A 6,000-nucleotide genomic window follows, 5' to 3' on the forward strand; every position below is an offset into this window, starting at 1 on the left:
GGCTCCCATCTGTGGGTTCATAACAGCCATAGGACCTGGTTCTCCCTTTCTTTCTTTCTTCCTTTCTTTCCTTCTTTCTTTCTTTCTTTCTCTCTCTCTTTCTTCCTTCCTTCCTTCCTTCCTCCCTCCCTCCCTCCCTCCCTCCCTCCCTCCCTCCCTCCCTTCCTCCCTCCCTCCCTCCCTCCCTCTCTCTCTCTCCCTTTCTTTCTTTCTTTCTTTCTTTCTTTCTTTCTTTCTTTCTTTCTTTTTTTCCACTTTGAGACAGGGTCTCACTGTATACCCGTAGATGGCCTGAAACTCTGTGATCAGGCTGGCCTTGAACTCACAGATATCTGCCTCCTGAGTTCTAGAACTAAAGGTGTACCTGGATCTTTATCTAAGTGCATCCCCAAGACAGGGCCCTGCCTTTCACTCTGGGGTCTAAGATGACCCAGGAAACTGGTCCACAGCCTCTGAGCAAGGCTGTAGAGGGTACCTTGAAAGGAGTGTCTGGTTACCATGCTCTGAGGCATTGTGCTTGGGTGCCTCCTTCACAGCCCCATCTGGGATCTGGGCTTCAGCATCCCAGGAGGCCCCTGGGGTCACACCATGCTCCCTGCTCCCCAGGCTGGGGCCTGGTGCTGTGTAAGTACAAGCCTGTCTCTGTTTCTCTGAGACTAAGGAGGGGAGGTAGGCCCATAGAGGAGAGCAAATGGGGACAAGTGTCCCAGCGGACATCACAGTCCCCAAATCAGACACTCTAGCTTCTGCACAGGTCTGGCACACTGAGGTGGTAGAGCTGGCTCTACCCCACCAGCCTGGCTCACATTCCTCACGACAGCAATCATGGACAGCCAGCCCGTTCCTCTGTGACAGGTGTTTATTTGTGCTGGGGGCGGATGAGGCTGAACGCCTGTGAGGAGGGGCACAAGTCTCGCTGGGATGTGGAGGGGGCCGAGTCTGCCATGGTCAGCCAAGTCTGATGGGTGGTCTTCTGGCCTAAGGAAGAGAAGGAAGAAAGAGAAGCAGAGAAATGAGAGGAAACTGGAGCCAGTGGGACCTGGGCAGGGATAGACCCCAGCAAGAGGGGTCTAAGAGGAGATAGTGGGGTTCAGGGTGAGCACTAGAAGCTAGAGCCACAGGAAGGGCAAGGGTAGGTTTTCAGCTGCTGCCTCCCGCTCCTCCATGGACCTTTCAAATCTGCCAGCCCTACTCACAGTTTACCTCACGTGGCAGGGGCTCTGGGAACTTAGTCTCACCTGAGTGGGACAGACATAATGACAAACTGGTTGTCCCTGAGCTCGAAGGTTGTCACCCACATCTGGAACAGGACCCCATCTTCCCTCCTGAAGGTGTGACCCACCAAGCTGACGACGGACCACTTTCCCTCAAACTGTAGGACTAGTGACAGACAGAGCCGGCCCCCTTTATCCCACATGTGGCACCAGGCCATATCTGCACAGGATCCTGGATCTAACAAAGACCTGGCGACTCTCAGAGCCTCAGTTTCTCCACATGCACAGAGAGTTGTCCCCACCTGGAGGGTCCCGAGGGCCACAGGAGAATATGGAGTCTGTGTAGGGTTGGCATTGGGCTGAGCTCTCCGTTCCAGGCTCCTACCCATGGGAACAGGGCCTGCTCGGCCTGAGCTCACAGTCACTCTCTCCTTCCCCTGGCTGGGCAGGAGACAGATCTTGTGAAAAGGCAAATTGGGGTGTGGGACTTGAGGGAGCCCCCCATGCCTTCTTGGGCCTTGGGCCTGGGTTTGCATCATCTCCAGCAAGATGAGACCTATCCACAGGAGCTCCATCTGGGTGGAGGAGGCTGATCCTAGGCAGTGGAGTCCTGGGTATCAGCGGCCTGGAGGAGGAAGTGAGGTGTTGAGTTCGGGGCTGTCACTGAGCTTATAGTAGCCCTGTCCCAAAGTGGGTAGCTCATCTCCACATCCAAGAGGGGAAAGATTATGCCCCTTTGGCTTCCTGACAATTGAGCCACTTCACACTCTAAGGCAGCGCTCTATCCCACGAACACCTCCCCAGCACTTCCTGCCCCATTGCCCACCTCCTACGCTCTCGGCGCCCTGCACTGCGCATGAAAACTAGCAGAGATTACAGCTCAAATCCGGGCAGGATGACAGCAGATACCTGTCAGGATCCGCTGTGTGCCCAGCATAAGTGGCCACCCCAGAATCCACCCACACTTGTCCTGGTCCGTTGGCCACAATTCTGCACCCACTCCCACCCCCTGCTTGGGAGCAGATTGAGTTGTTCTTTGGGCTAGGCAAAGAGGGACAGAGTGTGCTGTGCCAGAGCTGGCCCAGGGCCACCTACTCAGGCCCCAGGGCCAATCTGGGCCATGGCCATTCACAGGGCTACGGCCTCCTCTGCAGCGCTTTGCCCATTCCTGACCTCATCCATCCTCAGCTGGGCCTGATGCCACCAGCCTCTGGCTGTGGTGGTTACCTGAGGACCGTAGTAGCCTCCTCTTGACTACTTCCCCCCTGGGAGAGGTGGTTGCTAGGATTCCATCACCCTGGTTCTGAAACCTGCCCCTGGGGATAGGCAGCATCTCAGAAGATCTTGATGATCAGCTTAGATGCCACCTAGAGACCTTGGTGGTCCAAGTCTCAGTACTCTGGGATCATGTGAATTTGGTGGCACAGACCCTGGGGGGCCCAAACCCTTCCCAGTACTGCTTTCCTCCTCAGGCCCCTAGGCCATGTCTGTTCCTTTCCTTGCCTCTGGATGCCCTAGTCCCTTGCTTTCTGGAGCCTTTTCACGAGGAACTTGGGATCATTTCAGGAGGCCTGGGCCACTGGAGGGTTCTGCTCTGCCAGGTAAGGGTCTGGTACCCAGCACGTGATGTGGCTGGGTGGGGTGGAGAAGGGGCAGCTTGCCTTCTCCCAGTGTGTTCCATGAATCTCTTTCTCATGCGGCTAAGGTTCTGCCAGGCTCCCATATGTAATCCAGGAAGCTGCACTGGTACCCAGGGCAAGAGGTGGTCACCCACGGGGTAACCTGGAAAGAGGGTCCTCCAGGTGTCCCTCCTTTCCAGGCCAGAATGGGCCCTGGAAGTGGGCTTCAGGGAGGTGGCTGCCTCCCTGTTGTCACTGACCCTGTGAGAAGCATGGAGAGCAAGACCAAGAGGGATCCTGGTAGCTCAGCCTCGGGCACATGAAAGGGCAGAACAGTAAAGCCCACCACAGATCAACAACCACATGAATTGTAAAGCTCTCGTAGACAGTCAAAGGCAAAGGAATATACACACACATGAAGTGAGAAGGAGCTGCTGTGGGATGCTCAGAGACCAGGAAGCCATGAGGCTCGGTGAAGTGAAAATGAAACTCAGCACTCAGAAGGCTGAGGCAGGAGGAGCTTACGCTCAAGGGCAGCCTAGGCTACACAGTGTCTTTTAATATATATATATTATATATAATATCATGCATAACACACATACACACTTAAAAATAAATATATCAGGGCTGGGAAGATAGTCAAGGCATTAAAAGTTCTTGTTTGGGAGTAGTGGTGTGTGTTTCCAATCCCAGTGCTGGGGAGGTGGAGACAGGCACCTGGCTGGCCAGCCCAGCCTTCTCATCAAGTTCCAGGCCAGTGAGGGACTTTGTCTCAAACAACAACAACAACAACCCCATAGAAACAACAACAGGGGGATAGATACCACCTGAGGTTGTCCTTTGACATGTGTCCACACACACACCACCAACATGTGATACAAATACAAACACATATTCTGATTTTCAAACACTTGCAGATTTGTAGGGAAAATGTGGGGCTGGTGCTCCTGTTACGGAGGCTGAGCTAAGCAACACTGAATATTGAGATGCTAAACCATGTAAAGTTCATGTTTTAATCAAAATTCATATTTTAATCAAAACGGAGTGCTTGGCTGGCATGAGGCCCTGGAGTCCATCCAACACAGAAACAAAAAGCGAAATTTCCCAGCCCATGTAAAGGGTTTGCCCAGCTCAGTGTCTGATCCAGGCCCCACAGGAGGTTTTACTTCGTGGTCCCTGGGCTAGGACAGTTCTTTCAATGTTTCCTTCTTTCTCAGCCTTGACGGTATTGGGCAGTGCTGGGTAGGTGTTTTGTGAAAGGCCCACTGTTGGGATTTGTTGGTATTTTCCTAGTGACTAGGTGGTGCTTTGGTAGGAAGGCCTTGGAGGTTGCTGGACAGGGCGATCCTCTGGGCCCACCTGCAGATCTCCCACTTACAAAAGAGCATCACAGCTGGCCTTGTTGATGGTTGACTTCCCATCATAGAAGAGGGGAGGGGGAGGGTCCCAGACCCTTACCCGAGTGTCTAGCCACTCCTCCTAACCAATTGCGAACAATTCTTTCCTATCTGAACATGGTTCCCAGGTCTCTGAGCAAGGCAAGACTGTGTGTGTGTGGTGGTGGGGGAACACATCTGCACAACCAGGAGAAGCTATGACCCACGCTGGTGCAGACTTTCCAGTTTGGCTGCTTTGGGTTTATACTTCTGTCAGTAACCCTCACTCAGGCTCTGTGGGTAAGCCCAATAAACTCATTGGTTCCCCGGGGGTGGGGTGGGGGAGCCAGGAATCATGGTTTGTCATTGGGACCTTAGGGGACAGATGTTACTTGGTCTCCTCCTACTCCAATTCCTGGTGAAAATTCTTTCAGCAGAGGTGAAGTGTCCTTCCCAGAACGGCCGGCCACGGCAGGGCCACATCCAGTCAAGGCATGTGTGCTGGGTCCTCCCATTGTAAGGTCACTCTCGTTTCTCACCGTCCTCTGGGAGGACCTCGATGTGCGCAGCCTGCATTTCCAATGAGACTGGCACTCTGGCTTGCTGGCTGCCAGCATCGTCATATGGTTGCCTCTTCGGTATCACAGTGTTTTCCTGCTCCCTAGCTTATCTACATCAGGGTGGACTCAAGGACGGTATTTGTTCTTTGGGGTGTAACTTTGTACTTTCTTATTCACTGGGTTGCTTAAAGTGTTTCAATACTGGCCAGAGGGAAGGCATTAGTGACTGTCATTGGAGAAGGAAGCAGGAAGAAGTAGCAAGTGGCCTAAAGCATAGTGGAGAATTCAGACTGCCTCTGGGCTGCCTTGGTGGCAGTCCCTGGGACACAACTCCATCTTGGTGGGTTTGGGTTTTATAGGATTTTTTAAATATTTGGTAAGTTATAATACATGTGTGTGTCCAGGAAACCATCACTGCGATAGTGAGATGGTGACTCTGGTGGTTCAAATGAACCCCATGGCCCCCATAGATTCGTAGGGAATGACATTACTATAGGTGTGGCCCTGTTGGAGTAGATGTGGCCTTGTTGGAGGAAGTGTGTCACAGGAGGTGGCCTTTGAGGTTTCAAAAGCTCAAGCCAGGCCCAGTGTCTCTCTCTTCCTGCTGTCTGCAGAACCAGATGTAGAACTCTCAGCTACCTCTCCAGCACCATGTCTGCCTGCATGCCACCATGCTTCCCGTCATGATGATAATGGACTAAATCTCTGAACAGTAAGCCAGCCCCAACTAAATGTTTTCCTTTGTAAGTGTTTCTGTGGTCATGGTGTCTCTTCACAGCAATAAAACCCCAACAAAGACAGTGAGTGTGCCTGCCATTCCATGAAGATTCCTTGATCAGGAGGCAGAGGCAGGTGGGTCTCTGTGAGTTGAAGGCAAGTCTGGTGTAGGTAGTGAGTTTCAGGCCAGCCAGGGCTACAGAGTAAGACCCTATCTTTAAAAAAACAAACAAACAAAAACAAAAACAAAAAACCCTTGAGCTGGGGCTGTTGAGATGACTCAGTGGTTAAGAGAATTTGTTGCTCTTCCAGGGGACCTGAATTTGATTCCCAGCACCATGTCAGATGGCACATGACCACCTGTAACTACAGATCCAGAAGATCCAATGGAGCCTCTGCAGTCATCCCTCTACCCCCATACACTTAGATAACAGATAAAGATAAATAGTATTTAAAAAGATTCCTTGGGGCTGGAGAGATGGCTCAGCAATTAAGAGCACTGGCTGGGGGCTGG

General features: G+C 52.4%; 1 long non-coding RNA gene across 2 annotated transcripts; it reads right to left on the minus strand.

Moving 5' to 3' along the window:
* Nucleotides 1-841: 841 nt before the first annotated feature.
* LOC131908032 (uncharacterized) lies at nt 842-2,160 on the minus strand. 2 transcript variants are annotated; one of them, XR_009378524.1, is made up of 3 exons: nt 2,041-2,160; nt 1,517-1,839; nt 842-978 (listed from the first exon to the last, which is right to left on the minus strand). It is a non-coding gene; the product is annotated as an uncharacterized LOC131908032 (long non-coding RNA). The 2 variants fall into 2 exon arrangements; XR_009378523.1 differs by lacking the exon at nt 2,041-2,160 and having other exon boundaries at nt 1,517-2,034.
* Between the last annotated feature and the right edge of the window lie 3,840 nt (nt 2,161-6,000).

Source organism: Peromyscus eremicus, chromosome 4 (assembly GCF_949786415.1).
Source record: "Peromyscus eremicus chromosome 4, PerEre_H2_v1, whole genome shotgun sequence".
Taxonomy (NCBI): domain Eukaryota; kingdom Metazoa; phylum Chordata; class Mammalia; order Rodentia; family Cricetidae; genus Peromyscus; species Peromyscus eremicus.